General features: G+C 41.2%; 1 protein-coding gene across 2 annotated transcripts in view; it reads right to left on the bottom strand.

Moving 5' to 3' along the window:
• sez6a (seizure related 6 homolog a) overlaps nucleotides 1-21158 on the bottom strand; it is a 150752-nt gene that overhangs the window by 104955 nt on the left and 24639 nt on the right. The gene's annotated exons all lie outside the window — the stretch shown is intronic.

Genomic DNA, 21158 nt, shown 5'->3' with positions numbered 1-21158 from the left:
TTAATTTCTTTCTTGGTTTAATCTTAGGTTTCTTATGTTTTAAAATAAACTTTTCTGAACATAGAGTTTAATATCCATTAATATATTTGTGTGTGTGTGTGTGTGTGTGTGTGTAGAAATCTCTCTTTCTCTCTCTCTCCTTCTCTTCAGACTCTCTCTCTCTCCATCTCATTCCCTCTTCTTTCGGTTTCCCTTTTGTTCTCTATCTTTTGTCTCTATCTTTCCCTCTCTCTCTCTCTCCATCTTGATCTCTCCGGTTCTCCCGTTCTCCTTCTCTCTCTCGATCACTCTCCCATGCTCTATCTTTCCCTTTTATGTTTCTATTTTTTTCTCTCTTTCTCTCTCTCTTTTTCTCTCCATCTTGTTCTCTTTTCATCTCTCTCTATTTATTTCTCATGCTCTCTCTCCTTTTCCGCTCTCTTTTTTCTCTCTCCATCTCTTTTCCTTACTCTCTCAATCTCTCACTTTCTCTCTCATCTCTGACTTTTTTCCATTTTGTTTTCTTTTCATCTCTCTTTCTCTCTCTCTCTCTCTCTTTCTGTGTCTCTCTCCCCCTTTATGTATATCTCTATTCAATTCAATTCAATTTTATTCATATAGCGCTTTTAACAATGGTCATTGTCTCAAAGCAGCTTCACAAAAATTAAAGACATTTAATTGAAAGATAGTATTTGGAAGTGTGTATGTGTGAGAAAAATGTGTCTAGATAATAATGAGATGAATGAATGAATGATGAATGAATTGTCCCTGGTGAGCAAGCCAAGGGCAATGGCAAGGAAAAATCTCCCTGTGATGGCAATAGGAAGAAACCTTGAGAGGAACCAGACTCAACAGGGAACCCATCCTCATCTGGGTGATAACAGATAGAGATGATACAGTATAACATTATGTGTGTTGTGCAGGTGAAAGTTCAATATAACAGAAATTCTTTAAATGAACATGAAGTCCAGTTCGGCACAGGGATGAGTCAGTAGGTGCAGAGGGCAGATGGGGTCTGGATCACTGGGAGCACAGGAGCAGGATGTGTAGCTCCAACCATCATAAAGCAGAATCCAGCTGGAGCTGGTCCTTCTCTGGATGCCTCAGGATCCTCGCAGGTTGGCCTTTGTCTACTGAAGCTGGCACAATCTCCAGATGCCCCGGACCCTCTACGAATCTCTACCCTTTTCTCTATTTCACTTTTTTCCACTTTTCCCCCTTCTCTCTCCTTTAGAAGGTCTCACTCTCTCTCTTGCTCATTCATTTCTCTCCATCTTATTCCCTCTCTTCATCACTTTGTTGCTCTCCCTAATGTTCTCTCTTGCCCTCTGACAATCTCGCTCTCTCCCCTTCCATCCATCTGTTTCTCTCTCCATTTTGTTCTCCCTTCCTCTTTCGATCTCTCTCTCTCTCTTCCTTTCTCACTGTGTGAGTCTCTCTCTCTGTCCTGTCCCTGTCTCTCTCCTTTTATCCCTCATCTTTCCCATTTCCTTCCTTTCTGTCTAAGTCGTCTCCATCTCTCTTTTGCTCCAATTCCTCTTTTCCTCTCCCTTCAACCATATTTCCCTTCAACTTTACCATTTCTCTCATTCCATCTCTCTTCATCTCTTACTCCTAATTCCTCTCTGTCTCTCTCAATCTTTATGTTTGTCCCAATCTCTCTCTCTCTCTCTGTCTGTCTATTCCTCTCTTTTTATCACTATTTCTCTCACTTCATGGTCTCTCTCTCTCCTTCCACTGTCTCTCTTTTCCTTTCTGTCTCTGTCCTCTCCCTCCATCTATCTCTCTATCCCTCTCTCCTCCATTCTCTCTTTTTTCATCCATCTCTCTTTATCGCCCTCAATTTCTCTTACCCCTTATCTCTCTTCTTTGCATATCTCTCTCCTCCTCTCTTTCTCTCTCTCTCTCTCTCTCTCTCTCTCTGCATGCATCAGCATTACTTGCTGCACCAGACGAGGACAAGCTGAGTCTCGACCTATCGATCACTCCTTAAAACACCGACTCTTTATCAGCCAAAAATTTATGTTCAGCACTTGCAATATAGTGCTCGAAATCTTGAAGATAAACACTTCTGTCTCCCAGATGCACTTTCTCACATGGTCAGCTGCAATTCCATACACACACACACACACACACACACACACACACACAGCTTGATGAGCTGATGCTCCTGAGATTGACGGGTCGGCTTTATTGCCAGAGAAAGGTCAGCGTAGTCATAAACAACTGCTGCTGGAGCAGAAATGCTGATTAGAAACGTCCAGATGAGCTCATGCTTCAACCTGCCGCCGTCTCGGACACGCTTTAAATCCTTCTTCCTGTCTGTGCGAGGCCGGGACCTGGCTAACAACCAAGACTGATCTTTTATCTTGCTTCCCCGTCTTGTTCCACCTCCCGTTCGCTCTTTTCCTTTTTCATATCGCTCATAACGCGTCGCTGTAATTCGGTTTTACTATTCGAGTGTTTTTAATCATGAAAAGAAATGCCACAGGAAATAAACGTCACTGGGTTCCCATTGGCTTGAAAGACGGCGGAATGAGGAATTAACTTACCGCCCCGAACCATGAAAGAAAACTGGGAATCGATCATCAATGATTTTTACACAATTATTTTTAATTAATCCTTAAAAAAAAAACAACACAGGAACTTTCCCGAGCTCCAGCTCCGTCTGGATTTTCTCCTTCAACCTTTTAAGCATCCAGAATCGATGTTTATTTCTCATCGTCCCGAGCGATACCTGAAAGCAAGGATGGAAAATAAATCACGAAATCATGATGAAGTCAAGTTGCTGTGACGAATAAATGGACGGGTGGAAAGAAAAAAAGACGAAGAGAGACGCCGCTGTACGAGGATAAACAGAAATCCAAAGGCCAGAGTAGCAGGTCGGGAAATCACATAGCTCCATGAGACTGTGTGATTTATTTATTTATTGATTTCTTCTTTTTCTTATGAATACTTATGAGGAAATAAGCGGCGAGTCGACAAGTCGAACGCTCCAGGTGTACCGCGTGGGCGTTCTGCTGAATCAGAAGAATCCGACGAGGGATAAAACCGAGCTTGACCTGAGGCTTGTTTACGCTTGCAAACTGTTTTCGCTTCTTTCAATTCATGAGACGTGAGCCACAGTAATCGAAACATTCATTAGAAAGTGTCTCTTACTCCGAAACGATTCCCTGGACACAGTCAGTGCCTGGAGTTTGCTAAGGAATGCTGCGAAAACAATCAAACAAAACACCTCCAGGGGGCGATATTCTCTGTACTCTGATAGAAACTTAACTACTTGTAAAATAATCACTCTGTGCACCCGTCCCGAGCTGAAAAGGGTTCAGATTTTGGTATCAGAGTAGCCCCGGGACGTTGGACGCCTGGTTGAAAAGAAGTCATATAAAGTTGTTATAATGGATTCCTCTGAACGATCAGTAAAACCATTTAAATTAAACGAACAATGTGAAATTGTGCGCTGTATAAGATCGCACATTCGTTATAAAGTATTTTTTCCCCCATTCTTTTGTTCTGTTCCTCGTGCTCTTCTGACTAGTGTAATATCGAAGCTTCTACAATAATTAACGCTCTCTTGGCATTTCTGATGACATTTATTTTTCTGTGACTGAGATGAAATAATAATAATAATAATGAAAAAAAACTTTGTTCACAGTAAATTAGCATAAGTGATACGGGAAGTGCGAGATAAGCTGAGAGGAAACTGACTTTAGGTCCTGCTTGTAAAGCTTCCCATCTGTTCAGCTAATCCCTGCCACTAAAGGCTTAGCGGAGGGAAAGAAAAAGTTCTGGTGTGGACGTATCTAACAAAAGACAACAGCTGAGAGGAGATATTCTCATGAAAGCCTCTAATCGCTGAGAGTTCAGCACATGGCAGGATGTCTGACATCAGAGTCGATAACCGAACAAAAGCAGATTTCAGACTAAATTAGGCACCAGATTTATCTTTGATTTATTTATTTATTTTTTTACTGTTTAATGCCAAATTGAGAAACAAATGAAACAGTAACAGCGCTGACAGAGAGAGAGAGAGAGAGAGACATATTTCTTGATTATTCTATTTATCAATCAAAAAAAACCCTCAGAACATATATGGAAACCAATCAGCACCAAAAGAACCATTAAATCTTGTTAATGTAATTTCTTAACCAACTACTTAAAAACGTAAAACTGGATCAATTACAGCATTCGGCAGACGCCCTCATTCATTACTTTTTTTTTTTTATCTCATTATACATCTGAGCGGTTGAGGTTTAAGGGCCTTGCTCAAGATCCCAACAGGTGGCAACCTTGAGGTGCTGGGGTTTAAACCTTTGACCTTCTAATCAGTAGTCCAATGCTTTAACCACTGACTGGTTTAATGGACGCCCTGTCGCTCCTACAAACGTCTGAAATTGTTAAACATTTAATTTTAGTTTATTTCACTTACATAATTTTATACCAATTATCATCATATATACCGCTTAATCCTGTATACAGGGTTGCGGGGGGCCTAGAGCCTCTATGCACACAGAGACGAGAATTAAACCTGGCTGGGAATCAAGCCTAGATCCTGTCGGTGCAAGGCGACTGTGCTAAATATGCCGCCAATCCAACGTCCTGCCAAAACCAGTCATACCGACATGAAACAAGATAGCGCTTGGTATGGTTTTTGGTAAACGTAAACCCAGCAAGGATGTTTTGTTGTCAAAACACTGTAGTGATGGGGCCTCCGAGTGGCACAGTGGTAAAGGGCTCGCCCTATCCTTTGTAGATCGCAAGTTCCCGGGTGATGCTGTAACTTCTCGCAGACGGAGGTTTAGAGAGTGCTGATTGGCCGAGCTCTCTCAGAGGGGAGAAATAAGAGGTACTTAGTGCTCCTACATTAATCACGACTCTGTGACGTCTCTGAGCTCACGCAAGTGGAAGGAGCGGATAGCGCTGTCCTCCGAGTGTGTTACTCCGCCCCAAACGGTGTGTGAGCAAGCAGTTAGAAAAGATGCGGTCAGCTGGCATCACAGGGTTCAGAGGAAACACATTTAGAATTGAACACAACAAAATTAGGGAGAAAATCGGGGAATTCCCCCCCTCCACACACACACACACACACACACACGCACAAAAGGACTGTGGTGATGTTAATTTGACAATGTTAAAAACATTGCGGCAACGTTGCCACAGTAAGTGCCCTACATACGAACATTACGTTCTGAGAGCTTGTTTGTAAGTCCACTTTGTTTGTAAGTCCAACAAACATTGTCTAAGTACTAGGATACTAACACAATAGTATAGACAGTATTTTACACTGTTCTTTAGAATAGTACAGTATAGTACACTGTTCTTTAGAATTGTGCCAATGGTTGAACAATTTCTGTTAAAAGAACGAGCGATGTCTGCCATCTTTTCACCTCGATCCATTCTCTCAATTATTTTCACTTTTATCTCCATCTTTATTGCTTGGCAATGATCTTAGCAGTACCAGCTTCCCCACCGCTGGTTTTACACTTGCTTCCGGACATCCTGGGCTTGTAATGCACTTGCAAAGGACGCACATGTATCTCAATGTATCACAATGTTCTCTGGCATGATGACATTTATTTTTTTGTGACTGAGATACATATAATAATAATAATAATAATAATAATAATAGTAATAATAATAATAATATACTTTATGCACGTGTACGACAGTGTAACTTGTTTGTATCTTCGAAAGTTCGTAACTCGAATCTTCGTATGTAGGGGTCTTACCATATAAAGTTGTTTTTAAAACCTGTTGAAAAGACATTAGAACGTCAACTACATGACAAAAGAAAAACATTAAACGAATGCAACCCTGCAGAAACGCCTTTAAAACGCCTTTAAAAGCTGGAGTTGAAGTAGTAGGCGCGCTGTGTGTTAATCACTGGAGCGTTAGTGAACATGCTGGTAAAGCTAGAAAATGTGCATACTGTACATTGCAAACAGGGGCACAAAAAATACAGCAATTCAACAAAATATTAAATTGGAAAGCAGCTGTTAGGTTTAGGGACAAGCAAGAGAATTAAGTTGTAAGATGAATTAAAGAAAGAATTATTGCTTGCTGTGTCCTCTGTGCCTCGATGCACTTACCGCCTGGCATTCCGTAATAGGGAAAGGAACAAACACACACACACACACACATGATGTGTCTGAGGCTCTCTGTTTATTCTAAGCAAAGAGACCTGGAGTCAGACAGACGATGGTAAACACATTTTCATTTTCCAGTTGGACAAAAGGGTTTGAGAGGACATAAGATATTTGATATATCTGGTATATGGACACGGTCTATATGAAGTGTTACCATGTTGCGATGGACGGATAGTTTTATGGGTGAAGAGACATGGGAAAGTTCACACAACATCAGAAACCATCACAGCAGCCAAAAGAGTAAACAATCCACTGAACATGTGAGATCTGTTCTGGTAAAGCGAACGTGATCCAGTAGCGTAATCAGGGAGCTGAGACGCACCTGCTGGTAATATGACTAAAAGGTAACGCCGTGTGCCGGAAGCTGTTGATCTCCAATCGGAATTCTAAACCCTGTTAGGAACTTAAGGGACCGTGGACGTGGTCGGACTGTTAACTTTAAAACGATGAGACTCGACCGAGCCCTGGGATTTTTAGGTTTAACACGAAGGAAAAATCACTGGATTTGTCCTCCATGCCTCGATGAGCTTGACGGCTTGGAGACTTACAAAACACACACACACACACACACACACACACAAATGCACACAGCATGCATGATGGCGGTGTCTGATGTTGTCTACTGTAGCTTATTCACAGAAGAAGAGGTTTTTAAGTTCCTCCCCAAACACCCTGCATCACGTACAGCTGTTATTTAAAAGACCATAAGCCTCTTAACATGTTCTGGTGAAATCCGGGGAAACAAACAGAGGAAGTGGTATGGATATCTGGAGACAGATGAACCATAAAAAGGATTACCATATAAGGAAAGAGGAAGAGCTTGAGAGAGAAAGAGAGAGAGAGAGAGAGAGAGAGAGAGATTTTTTATTAAAGACAATCTAACTTTTTAAAATGACACTGTCCTGATGGTGAACATCAAAATGACACGAAATTACAACATTCATCCAACGTTAGCGTTCCTGCTAGGTATACTAGCATACTTTAGCATATGCTTTTTACTCAAGTAAATCAAAAGTCTAAAAAATACCAATTTTATTTGATGTTAAAATTTTAAATTATCATTTCTATATACAAGGGTGTGCAGTGATTTTTATACTGGTCTGAGAGTGGACGTGGTGCCGAAACCACACACAGCATAACCAGAAGCGTTTGGATATCTGCTAACATACTGAAAGGGAGGTGAAAGTTTCTTAAAGAGAATCGTTACTGGTGACGAGACACAGATTCATTACTTCGAGCCTGAGAGTAAACAGCAGAGTTTGGAACGGAAACATCCTCAATCGCCAACTGAGAAAAAGTTCAAAAGTCAACCATCAGCTGGAGAATTCTCAAGGGCCAAAAGTATTGGAACATGATCAAGAACAAGGTTCAACAATCAACAGTGTTCGTTACAGTGAGACACTTATTGAAGAGCTGAAGACTAAACTTCAGATTAAACGGAGAGGACTGATATCTTAGGGTGTTGTGATCGTACATGACAATGTACGTCTGTTTTGAGGTGTTAAAGCTCTTCCTTATAGTCCCGATCTCGCGCTTTCGAACTTTCACGTTTGCTCCCCTGAACGCAGCTTTACGAGGACAAAGGTTCACTTTTGATGAAGAAGTGAAGACAGCGGTGATTCATGGCTCGCAGCTCAAAATGACTGGAACATTTTGTAATTTAAGATTCAAGATTCAAACTGAACTGAACTGAACTGAACTGATAAACACACACACACACACACACACACACAAACATTATCACTCAGCTTAACTACTACAACTCAACTACATCAATACATCAAAACACTGTGACTGGACTGACAAATCAACACAAGCGCAGACACACTGACCCACACAAACTATCGTACACACATCTGTAAATGCCTCGCTGTTTATCTCTTCTGCACAATATTCATTACTTTTTGCACAAATACCAATTCTTGCTGCTATGTTTTTACTACCTCAACACCATATTTTTATGTTCTGATATGTCGTTGTTGTCGCACTGTCACTTTGTTGTTGCTCGTTTTGCACATTTGCACGTGCACTTTATGTTGTTGTCTGTTGTCTGGGAAAAAAAAAAAAAAAAAAAAACCTGTAGATAGTCTTTTTTAGTTAGTTAGTCTTTTTAGTTAGTTTTTTTTTTTTTTTTTTTTTGTTAATTTATGTTGTAATTTATGTTAGGAATATCTGTCTTGTCTCTGCTAGCCAGCTAACTAGGCCTCCTAGCTAGCTAGTTTAGCTTCTCTGTTAATTTATGTTGAAAGTTTATGTTGCATGTAGCACCTTGGTCCTGGAGGAACGTTGTTTCGTTTCACTGTGTACTAACTGTATATGGTTGAAGTGACAATAAAGCCTACTTGAACTTGAACTTGAACAAAGGTTCAAAGAACTTTATTAATCTCAGAGGGAAATTGCTTCGTCTTGGTTATACAGTTGCTTTGATTTATTGAAGAAATTAGATTAGACAACATAATAAATTAAAGAAATAAAAATCTAAAGAAAAATAACAACAAATAGAATTAAATATAGCACACAGTGAGTTACATATTGCACTAAAAATAATAATTAATATACCGATAAATGAGTGAATACGAAAGCTTGTCAACAGATGGACAAAGTGTATTAAAAAAAGATGTATTTCTCGTTTCTAAAAGTTAATTAAAATAAATCCTACAGCCAAAGCACAAATAAATTTTTTGACTCAACCACAGATTAAAGAATAATTTTGGTTCATGGATACTTCCAATTAGTCTTGTTAAAGTCCACTAAACACGGTAGGTCTTATCACATAACAAGAAAAGACGTTCTAGAAAGACGTATAAAAACTCGTTCTCTCTTCACACCTGAGCACTGAGACTGGAGACTCCTTCCGTAAACCTGTCAGAAGTCTCAAATCCAGACCTCATCTCCTGATTTATTGGAAGAACCTTCATTCTGTGCTTGACTGACCGATTCATATGACACACTGTATATTATCCTTTTCACAAGCAAGCCTGTTTGCTTTAATGCTACCTTGCAATAAATAAAACCGCGACGCTTGTAATTACCCTTCTGCAGTGTATATGCTTCACGCGGATGTGCTTTACTGGTGCGTAAAGAAAATTAATTACCACATCGCTGTCCTGCTGTTTTCTCCTTATAAAGCGAACAGGAACTCATTCATGTGCGAGTACAGTAAGCGATTTCCGACGCTCTTGCACTCGCACACCCACAAAACAGCTTCATGATTAAAATTTCATCCCTGTTTTTATATATTATAAATAATTCTCCAAATCCTTCCTCTCGTTTTTGGAGGCATGTGTGGGAACAGGAAATGGGATTGAGCTACAGCCCATAGTTCCTGCTGAGGCAGGACTTTTTTTTTTTTTTGCCAGCAACTGCTGTGAGAGTGCCTTGTGTGTATGTGTGTGTGTGTGTCTGCTTTTGCACTTTGCAGAACACCAGATATAACGTAAAAATCATGTTTCTATTTTAGCTTCTGAGTCTTCACCGGGAAACGAGCGTTCGGTGCTGATTGTGCTCTTCGTTCGGCGCATAAATATTTACAGATGTACTAAAGCCAGAGCAAGTTTCAGGGAATTTGATTTACAGCAGTCGGGTAATCCAAAACACCTCATCACGCACACAATGATTACTTTCTAGCACTTCATATAAAACCTGTGTGAATAAACATGAGGGCAAATCAAAGATGATCTAGTCATACTGTATTAAAACTTCTGTCGGCCGTATTGTCTTATCAGCGCTTTTCCGTTCAGGGCTCTTGACGCCCTGGTCACTGCTGTGCCGGTGTGAACGTGATACGTGATACGATACGAATGTATGTCCCAACTGTAATTTGCGCGAAAGTCATTTTTTGGTTGTTGTTGTTGTGGTCTGAGGGCGTACCTGGTGCACAGAAACAAACCACAGAAACAAAAATTTGTACCAATTACTCTAAGGAAGGTAAAAGTTTCTTCTCATTACTGGTGACGAGACACGGATTCAGCACTACGAGTTTGAGAGCAAACGGAACGGAAACATCCTCAATCGCCAACCGGACGTTTAAAAAAGTTCAAAAGTCAACCATCAGCTGGGAAATCCATCATGGCTTGCAACAGTTTTCCTTATAGTCCTGATCTCACTCCTTTTCACATTCACCTGTTTGGTTCCCTGAAAGCAACCCTACGAGGACGAAGATTCACTTGTGATGAAGAAGTGAAGACAGCAAAGCATCTGTGGCCCGCAGCTCAAATAAAACATTTTTAACAAGGGAAAATTAACGCTTGTTAAAAGATGGACAAAGTGTATTAAAAAACAAGTTGATTATGTCAGGCAAAAAAGATGTATTTGTCTCGTCTAAAAGTTAAAGAAAGTTCTAAATCCCAAGTGCGGATAATTTTTGACTCACCCTCGTAAGTTATGTTAAGTCTTTGTCGTAAATACATTAGTGCACTATAGTCAATTCTTTGGACCGTGTGCTAGGAAGCTGGGGACAGAGCGCTGGGTCTGCCGTGATAACATGCCCCTGGAGGAGATGGGGTTAAGGGCCTTGCTCAAGGGTAGTTCTGGGGCTTGAACTGCTGACCTTCTGATCAGTATTCCAAAGCCTAAACCCCCCTGAGCCAAGACTGCTGGCATTTATCAGGACCTCAACTGATACCACTCTTATATAAATGCTACAACAATGTCCACTAAGCAAGTTGTTCCTATAGAAACCATGACAGGAAACTAGTTTAAAATGATACATCACTTCGTTAGAACTTTAATTATGGATTATATTTGCGCTTTAATAATCGGTTCGCCAATTTGAACCCGGTCATGTACTGGTTTTAACAATTGAAGTCCAAGCTTCTGGCATGTCTTTAGGAAGAGCAAGTCTTTGTATATTGTCCCTGCAAATCTCAGAGAGGGACTGTCTAATGAACACATCTGTTCCAAGTGTTCAATCCGCTCCAGTGTTGTCGCACGAGGAAAAAACCTCTGACAATCCAATAATGGGCCGGTTGAGAATATGATTACGCGCGCTAATTGAATTGCGCCGTGTGAGCGCACATCTGCTTCTTTCCCAAGCCCACCAGGGCAATCACTTCAGAGATGCTGCCTTTAATTTCACAGCCCTTGCCTCGATATGAGCAGAAAAGGGAAGATTAATGCCCGCTCACTCTATCCGGGTCAGTCTGTCTCCGTTCTCGCCTCGTCACTCGGTCGTTTAATAAAACGGAGTCTGGTTTTTATCCAAATCCGTTCCCGGGAACTAGGAATGCCATTTGGGCTGTCAAAGTCTGATCAATGAGATTGTCGAAGCTGCCTGAACCGGTGTTTGATTTGAAGAGCCTTCCTGTTGCTAGCCGCTCCATTGGTGTAGACCAGCTGCCATTTTCCCCTCCATTTGATAAAACCAGTATGAGTATGGCTCTCCTCCAAGCAAACTGGTAAGAGCAGCTTCTAGTCATCATTACTGCAAAGCTTGTATTCTTTCCCCTGTGATCGAGAGCAAACTTTTCCCCCAAGACCTCTGTGTTCCGTCCAAGAATTGAATCACAAACTCTCTCGAAAAGAGCTCTCGGTAATAATGAGAGGTTAACAAAAACACCCGGCTGGACAACAAAGAGCCAGAAAGGGACGGAGACGAGATTGACCTCAAAAAAGTCTCCTAAAGACAGTATTTGGTAAGGGCGTGTGCATCTGGGACGTATCAGAGGAGGTTTACTTGTGCTCGCAAGGCCACATGTCAGGGTCTGAGCCAGACACCTCAATCGATTTCCATCTGCACTCAGCTCTTCAGCCTGCAATCAACTCTTCAGACAGAATAAATAAAAATGTCTGTTTTTTTCCCCTTTTTTCTGCAGTGTGTGACTCGATCATTTCAGAAGGAAACCTGACAGGAAGAATGTCTGTGAAATAACAGCTCACCTCTCTACGGCGTTCAGGAAACATCCGAAACGATCATAAAGGTTTTTCATTTCGCATAGATATTTACCGAGGCTTTTCATATCCGAACATCCTACAGCATTTGCTTTACCGTGTTTCAGGGTTGCTCATGGCCTCGTCAAACTCACTCAGTTCACGCCATCGAGTTCACCTGATTACTGATTGTGCATCTGAACACTCTCTCTCAATCTCTCTCTCTCTCAATTCTGATTATTTTTGTTTGTTTTTCAGATCAGATTTCAGGGTCAGAGTCTGGTTTGTAGACACGTCTTTCCTCTGAAACGGCATCGACGTGTTTTCTGGGTTGAAACATGTGATGGATATGTGCAGTGTTTCCACAGACTGGTAGCCATCAATAGATGGTACACTCGTGCTCGATGAAAAGACCAGGTTAACCTTGACATGCAAACCAACATGTTGATCCGCCTAGACAATCTATTGTTGAATACCAAAAGTGTTCCAGGATATGCTGTGGACGTTCTTCACATTTTTCATCATCATCATCTTGATCCACTTTTTAGATCTGGCCCCACATCCGTCATGCTATCTGGAACACCAGATTGACATTAATGGCCCCAGAGTCCGACTTTTTGGAGGCCATCACCTGGCAAAAGAGATTTTGGAGATTGCCAGCAGCACACTAGCAGGTTCCCCAGACACACCACCACATATGGACTACATACCGTATGGCTCTCATGGTCAGGTGTCCACATATTGACTATGAGGCCAAAAGTATGTTATAAAATAAAACAGCATTAATGCACAGAAGAAGGAGTAGGGGGGTTCAAGTGTGGTCATTTTTCTGTTTTAAAAGGGTCAACATCAGAGTAACACTAAGTGTTGTTGTTTTTTCCCATTTTAATAACCGAGAAAGCTGCTGCTATGAAAATGCCATGTGCCATTACTCTATTTTTGGTAATAAGGTGGACAAAAATGGTGCTAATAATCCTCACCAAGCTTTGCCTTAAAGAAGACATTGATGACATGTCGCCCACACACATGCGTGATAAAAATAAATGGATTGGAAAAAATCAGAACCAGAACCTGTGCGATGTTTCGGGCCAACATTGGACTAATATTGGTATTCAATATCGGCTTTCTGATTATTTTTTGACACAACTAAAGTGCTTTACGGTGGTGTAGTGTGTAGTGTGAAGTGCACAAGTTCCCTACGAAGTACTTTATACTGCACAGGGTGTTCAAAGGGAACTGCGAATGGTGTAGGGAACAAGTGAACACTGCGTCTTCACTTTGCCCGAAATGGACATGAAAAAATTCCCATCAGTCATTGAGCCTTGCTGGAGCACGGAGAAAAATTGAGAGATTTATATATCTACTATCATTATTATAGAGGACGATATAATATATTATAATAATCATAATATTAGTATGACACAATAAATGTGTGCATGGAGTTTCTATGTTCTTCCCCGTGCTTGGTGGCTTGGTTTCCTATGGGTACGGATTTTTTTGCCTGTAATGTGTGTGTGTGTGTGTGCCCTGCAATGGATTGGCACCTCGTCCAGGGTGTATCCCATCTCTAGGCTCCAGGCCCCCCGTAACCCTGTATACAGGATAAATCGGAATAGACGATGAGTGACTGATCGTGATCATTGCTACAATATTATGTTGGATTAAAAAAACAAAACAAAAAAAAGTGGTTAGCACTGTTGCCTTGCACCTCCAGGGTCCGGGTTCGATTCCCGTCTCTGTGTGCATGTTTTCCCCGTGCTTGGTGGGTTTCTCCGGTTTCCTCCCACAGTTCAAAGACATGCAGATTAGGCTAATTGGTTTTCCCAAATTGCCCTGACTGTGGAAGTGAGTGTAGGTGTGTGCGCTGTAATGGTTTGGCACCCTGTCTAGGGTGTACCCCGTCTCATACCCTAAGTCTCCTGGGATAGGCTCCCCGCAACCCTGAATACAGAATAAAGTGGTATAGATGATGAGTGAGAGAGTAGACTATAAGTTCTTATTAATGACCTCACTGTGGTGACTTTATGTGTCAGATTTCTGTGATTTTGTCCCCAAAAACCATGTAAGTCCAGGCCAAAATAAAAATCTAGTAACTAAGGAAAATTCATCCTGCCCTCCAGGTTTCCTTACAGGCACTTCTGCTCTTTCACGTCCCACTAATTATATCCTGTTTGTCCAAGTCTCTGCCTTTTCCGCCGTTTCCAAGTGAGAAACCCAGGTACTACAGTATAGTCGGACTAGTACGAGGAGTAATTTGTCGAGCCATGACATACACTTGTTTGATGCTGGAGGCGATGCCGCAAACTACGCTCCAGGGCTTTCATCATTACAGCAGCCACGTCAACATGTTGCTGCTGTCTGGAAGTTTTCCTGCCAGGGTAGAGTTGTGTTGCTCTGGGCGATTCGAGAAATGGCCTCGACTGAACCTCGGAAAGCGAGTATAATTCTGCCTTCAGTTTATTACTTATTGGACTTTAATAACACTTCAGACAAGCTGCTATCAGCTTTGGAGTTAAATGAAAAACAACCTTTAAGATGGTAAATTAAAGTGCGATAGATGGCATGTTTAAATCTGATTTAAAGTCAGATGTGAACCAGTCAGAGCAATATAATATCGGGAGCGAGCTTTTATAGTTGAGCTTCAGTATAAATCTAAATCAAAATAAAAAATATTCATGCATTTCATCACAAAAGGGCATCGTTTTAAATTTGTAGCCTTATACAGTATTAATGACAGGACATTCATTATTTATTTCCAGGAAAAGTCGTTAAAAAAAAACAACAAAAAAAACAAAGTGCTTTTTAATAATTAGTCTTGCGTGTTCAAATCAACAGGTCAAGTGGGAATTCAATCCGGTCAGCGCACCTTTCTTAAAAAAGAAAGAAAGAAAGAAAGAAAGACATTCTGGTTGAGTAAAAACGAATAGCAGGAGGCTGTCTGCTCTTCTTGTGTTCCTTTTAAAAACATTTTTAAGAGTTTGTGCGTCAAGCCTGGCTGACCTGCCTATTTTTCTTTTTTTTTTTTTTTGCCAGTCTCTAAAACATCACCAGCAGTTAAAACATATACTGCAGCTTCTCATGACAGCAAATTGTTTTTTCCCCCTGCTTGCGATCACAAAAGCAGTCCAGCGGTGCAGATAAAAAAAATAAAATAATAATAAAAACAACAGAAACTACTTGCTTCCAGTGAGCTGTCAAGAAACACTTGATGCTGGAGCTGATATCCAATATCTGAATCTAAGCGCCGGATTAGAGCGGTATCACTACCCGTGCTATTTCTCACACAACGGGAGAGACGGGATCGTCGGCGCGAGCTGTTACAGGAACGTGTGACAGCGGCAAAAAAAATGGCCGTTCTGAACCACCGAGCATCACATATTTTTTTTCTTACTTTTACTTTAACTGTGTATAAAAGCCGGCGTCCTGCGGAGGGATGCAGGATACGCTTGGCCAGGCAGAGAGATGGGGCCAGTGACACTCCATTCACTTTTGCTTATTGGGTTTTTGCCAGGTTCAGACGTCCTCCTGATTCTGTGTTATCTCCAGATGATTGCTAGACGGCTCGGGGCTGCGTCTCGCACGTCAGAGTGTTCTAAGTTTGTAAGGAGTGACTGTGAAGGAACGAGATCATCCTGAGTCCTGGGGTGGGGCAAGAAGTAACTCGAAATGTGAAGCCTTGACCATCACACTGGGTTTTCTTTCTAGATGTATTGCTTTTTTTTGCTATAAGGAATAGAATCACTAGCCATTTCTACACATTTAGAAGTAAAACAAGTACCTGTTGTGGGCTAGTACAGTACTGTGCAAAAGTCTCATGCAAATAAAGGCCTAAAAAAAACTACAACTAAATTTCTATATATTATTATATCCAACATTTTAATGTTAAAATTACATAAGTGTTAATCTGCATAATATCGATTTGTTTAGGAATAACAGACACCTTTTTGCAATAGAATGAAGTTATAAATATTTTTGTAGTATACTGTACAGTTTGTAACTGATCAGGGTTTGTCTTAATATTTAATTTCAGTAAAGTGAAATTTTCACAGTAGCCGAATCGGGTATCGAAGGTGCCTTCGTTACCGTGGTAACACATGGAGGAAGTGATGTCTGCGTTGCTGACATTAAATGGTGCTACATATGGAAACACTCCGATCGGCATGAAGTTCCCTACAAAGTATACTGCACAGGGAACCGCGAACGATGTAGGGAACAACTAGGTCTTCCCTTCGCGCGAAATGGACATGAAAAAATTCCCATCAGTCATTGAGCCTCAAGAAAAATGGAGGGGTTTATATGTCTACTATCATTATTATAGAGGACGATTTAATATATTATAATAATCATAATATTAGTATGACACAATAAGTGTTAATTTAATTAAATCAATAAATCCTTGCTATTTCCCGCCTCGGAGTCTGTGTGCATGGAGTTTGTAGGTTCTTCCCCGTGCTTGGTGACTTGGTTTCCTATGGGTACGGATTTTTTTGCCCGTAGTCTGTGTGTGTGTGTGCCCTGCAATGTATTGGCACCTCGTCCAGGGTGTACCCCATCTCTAGGCTCCAGGCCCCCCGTGACCCTGTATACAGGATAAATCGGTATAGACGATAAGTGACAGATCGCGACCCTTGCTACAGTATAATATTGGCTAATAACCTGTTGAAAAAAACCCCCAAAAAAGCTGCACAATAATAATAATACTTTCTCTTAACATCAATATGTAACCTAAACAGATTATTTATCACTAATACAAATCTCAATCTTATCCGTTTTACATTGGTTTCTGATTTAATGAATTTTCGATATTTAATGTCCGTAGCGTGAAATTTCCTCCATAGCAGGAACAGGCATCCGAGCTGTTTATGTTACCACGGTAACGCACGGAGGATGTGATGTCTGCGCCGGTGATGTGGCAGAGTGTTCCGAATGCTAGAAATTTTGTCGTGGGAAGTTCCTTTATTGGACGCTCCCTGTACACTTTGAAGTGCACTGTGGAACGAAACGCAGCCTCAATCAAGGTTAAGTTCCCTTAACCGACCTGATTCCCTTACGCACTCTGTGTGCACGTTGCTGAACGCCCGTCACTTACAGTATTCATGCAGAGCTGTTTGACTTTCATTTAGTCCCACAAACCTAAATAAAAGGCAAAATGACGACGATTGTCGAAAAGATTTCCATTAATTTGACATTTTTCTTTCTCTCTCTCTGAACAATTAAAAAAATATATGGTATCCAACATGATGAATGAGAACTGGTTCATCTTAAAGCTTGTGAGATCCTCTTTAGTATTTCACTCACACTCTGGCTGGAAGAAAATAATTCCTTTGTGTACCTGCGTATGTGTGTGTGTGTGTGTTTTATGTGTGTGTGTGAAAGAGAGAGAGAGTGTCTTTAATCTGCAATCACTCAAATATAAAAACACGCTTCCTACAGTACGCTGCCTGCCTGTTGATCTGACCTGCACCCTGCATTATTTATCTCACGCCTCTAATTTGCAGACAAACGATGGAGTAGGAGATAATTACCGCGGCCGGTGTTACAGCAGGCAGACGAACCACTGTGGAGATTTGAGCTCTGAGAAAAAGAAATCGGCTCTATAACGACAGCCTTTTACGAAAATAAATAAATAAATAAATAATGTTCAAAAGAAATGGAGTGGTGGGGGGGGGGGGAGGCTTGGCTTTACTTAACTTATCCACTGATATAATGAATAAAAGTCTCTTCTGAGATGCGTTTAAAGGAAAGGGCATGTATGCGAGAGAAAGTCCTTGTGGCGTTTATGTGATTGAGGCTCAATCACACAAAAAGCACTTGGCCGCGCTATCCCGCTAGCTCGTCGCCAGACATCAGAGGCTTGGCTAGCACATCAAATGCGCGCAATATCCTCTGAGTGGCCAGTGAGTGTGTTACGCTTTAATCTGCTTTCTCTCTGAACGTGCTGCAAGTTACGAAACTGAAAGTGTAAGAGCAAGGTCAGGGCCTCACGGCTGCAGCCCGCTCCATCAAACCCCCACCCCCAGACATCTTGGACGTGAATAGCGATCTAAGCAGTGCTGTTTTTTTTTTTTTTTATAAAGTAACTTCAATCCATAAAACTACATGTTTGTCCCTCCAAATTGTTGCAACTGTATTTTAAATGTAATAAATACTTGTTTAATATCTTGTGCCTGAAAGCACTCAGGACTTTTCTATGAAAAAACAAAAATGTACATTTGATTTAACCTCCACTCAACCGTGTGTATGTAGAAAGATTTGTAATATTCTGCATGCTCAGCACGTTCCTCATTTTCCTGACGGCCATGAGAATAAAAAATAAAAAAGTTCCTTTGTTCGTTTTTTTTCTTCGTTCTTTTTCATCCTCAATGATATCCTTGGTCAAATTAAGATGATTAGAACGTCTTTAACATCCTCATGCCATTAGGTTCTGATGCTTCTTAACCGTGCTTTGTGTTTTGCGATCAGCTAAAAAGCCTCGAGAGAAAAATTTTCGCGATTACAGACGTCTTGTAAAAATTTCATTTTTTCCGAAGATGGTTTGTGAGCTTCACTGCCAAAAACATTTAACAAAAAAAATGGTTTAATTGCTACACTTAAATGGCACCTGATTGTAAAATGACTTATGTGATCCTGATGGACTTTGATAGAGCCCACATCCCTGAAGCTATTTTCCGGCCAGTCTGACTGCCGTTCCCTTGGCTCTCCAAAACATCACTCTCACCTCCTCTCCTCGTAAGAGCGAAAGAGAGACAGAGAAAGATCTTTGATCTCCTAAGTCTAAGCCCAAAGATCAAGGACCCGGTTTGTCTCCGAAAGAGCGGTAGAATAAATACGCGGCGACCTCTTTCATCCTGTGTTCAGAGACAAAAAAGTCATCTCAGCGTGACTGCACTCTGGCCTGACTTTCTCAACAAGGTCTACAAGCTGCTAAAAAGAACGGTCCGTCTCGGATACACGCGGAGCCTGACAGCTCGCTCCTCTCTTCCATGTGTGACGGCGGTCTTTTATCTGTCTTTCATCATCACAATCATTTTTCCTTTTCGGAAAGAAAGAGAGTCTCGTGGAAGGCTCATGCGGCGAGGCCGCTAATGGTGGAAACCGCCTCCCCCTGTGTCTTGTTAACTTTTTTTTAAGTTTTCCCTCAAATTTATTTACCCAATCCTGCTGGGAACTAGCAGACGAATTACCATGGAAACAACCATGGATCCCAACGGATCTCCTCGATTGAGGCTGTGAAGAATAAATAGGTGTTTTTTTGTATTGTTTTGTTTTGTTTGTTGATTTGTTTTTTCAGTCTACACTGTCCAGGTCAGCTCAGTATGCATGAAACATCTACAGAATTCTAATATTAAATGCTCAGAGTGCTAATTGGATAGGTCGTCGGCACTCCCTGTTGAGTAGTTCAAATATTTAATGCCGCTTTTAAAGATGAGGTTCTGCCTAGAATACGCCGTCTAACAAAGAACTACAGGCACGCTTGGAGAGATGCCGGACAGCGGGCAGAGTCTGAGCTCAGTACATCAAGGAAAGAAGGAAAAAAAAATGACTTTTTTTTTTTGCAGCACAAAATCGAGCTCTGAAATTGCACAAGAGAATTACAGAAAATAGATTGTGCAACAAGCAGGGTCATAAACTAGGAACACTGCGTAACTCTTACTGTGTGCAAGGACATATAAAGAGGCAAAAATAAAGGGCTTTCATGATCGGTCAGAAAGAACAAACGCTCTTTCTCTTTTTTTTTTCTTCCTTTCCCTGGGGGTGACGGATGAAGGACGGAGCAGGTGAGGATAATTTATCCGTCTATGTGTTTCACGTGTAAAATGCAAAGCAGGATGATATAACCCGCGTCCTGTCCTTCAGTAAACGTGGCTACGTTTTTTTTTTTTTTGCACTGAAGTTAAAAGACCTTGTGCTAAATTGTAGATTTATAGCTCTCTCTTTCCCGTCGCTTGATCTCTCATTCTTCTGGCCTCGGGCCAAGTACGTATATTTCTAGCAATTTGTAACACGTGGATCTCGACCCGTAAGGTGGCGGCAGCTTAATTTACCAGCCCTATTGTGCACATCAGGCTGCAGCTTCATTCGGCTCCTCCGTCATCAGCCTCTCTTGTGTGGGTAATCAGCGCGGCCCAACCGAGGGCTTTTACAAGCCCTGGAGCAAACCCTGCATAACACGAGCACACCGGCTTTCAAATCATTTCGAGACTCGGGTAACGATGACGTAGCTGCAGATTTTTCACTCCTTCAGGCAGTGAGGTTGTAACATCAGCGCTTGTGATGTGTATATAACTTTATTCCTAAGAGAGGAAAAAGGGGTGATGTTCTGCTTCTGGTCAAGCACTTGCGTTAAATCGAGTCATGTGTATGCAAGGTGATTTTAATAAAATGTTTTTAAAAGAGGGGTGAGGCTTGTTCCACAATCTACACTTACAGTGGGTTTGGTTTAGTCAGTTAACTGATCCACCATTTGCCTGAAATCAGTTTGACTGACCGACTACAGTACATGTGGTTTCCTGTATATAGATATATAGATAGATAGATAGATAGATAGATAGATAGATAGATAGATAGATAAACAGATCTTACCCCTTTAACTTAACATGTCGATTTAATTTATGGCGCACAGTTCAGTTTTCATAGTGTACGCACCATTTTTTCTAGCCATGATGAGTCACGCTGTCCTGCGTGTGTGTGTGTGTGTGTATTAGGGATATTGTGTATTGAGTGACACGTACAGTATAACCACACCCACCTCAAGGGAAAAAGTGCTATTTGCTGTGACTTAATCTGGCACATAACTGCTCATAACTTCCCTTCCTACTTAACATTTTGATTCACTTTACGGTGCAAAGTTCAGTTTTCATAGTGCACGCACTATTTTATTTTGGGTAAGCCATGATAAGTGTATGTCACGTTCAGAGAATTTTGCATAAATACTGGGTCCAGTTCCAAATGTCATGATGAAAAAAGCACTGGGTGTGTTGTAGTATTTATACCAACCTGCGGGACATAATGGCAACATGCAGTAGTAAGCATGTGATAAGCACCAGGCAAGAGCGTAGTGCGATCTGATTGGATATAATAATAGTTCCGTCTTATTGGACCTGGTAAGCGTGTGATCATGTCTATTATAGGAAATCAGTGACAATATGACAGACACATTGAGAA

This window comes from Clarias gariepinus, chromosome 17 (genome assembly GCF_024256425.1).
Source record: "Clarias gariepinus isolate MV-2021 ecotype Netherlands chromosome 17, CGAR_prim_01v2, whole genome shotgun sequence".
In the NCBI taxonomy this organism is placed as follows: domain Eukaryota; kingdom Metazoa; phylum Chordata; class Actinopteri; order Siluriformes; family Clariidae; genus Clarias; species Clarias gariepinus.
The sequence above is the reverse complement of the archived record's forward strand: the minus strand, read 5'-3'. Positions and strand labels throughout refer to the sequence as shown.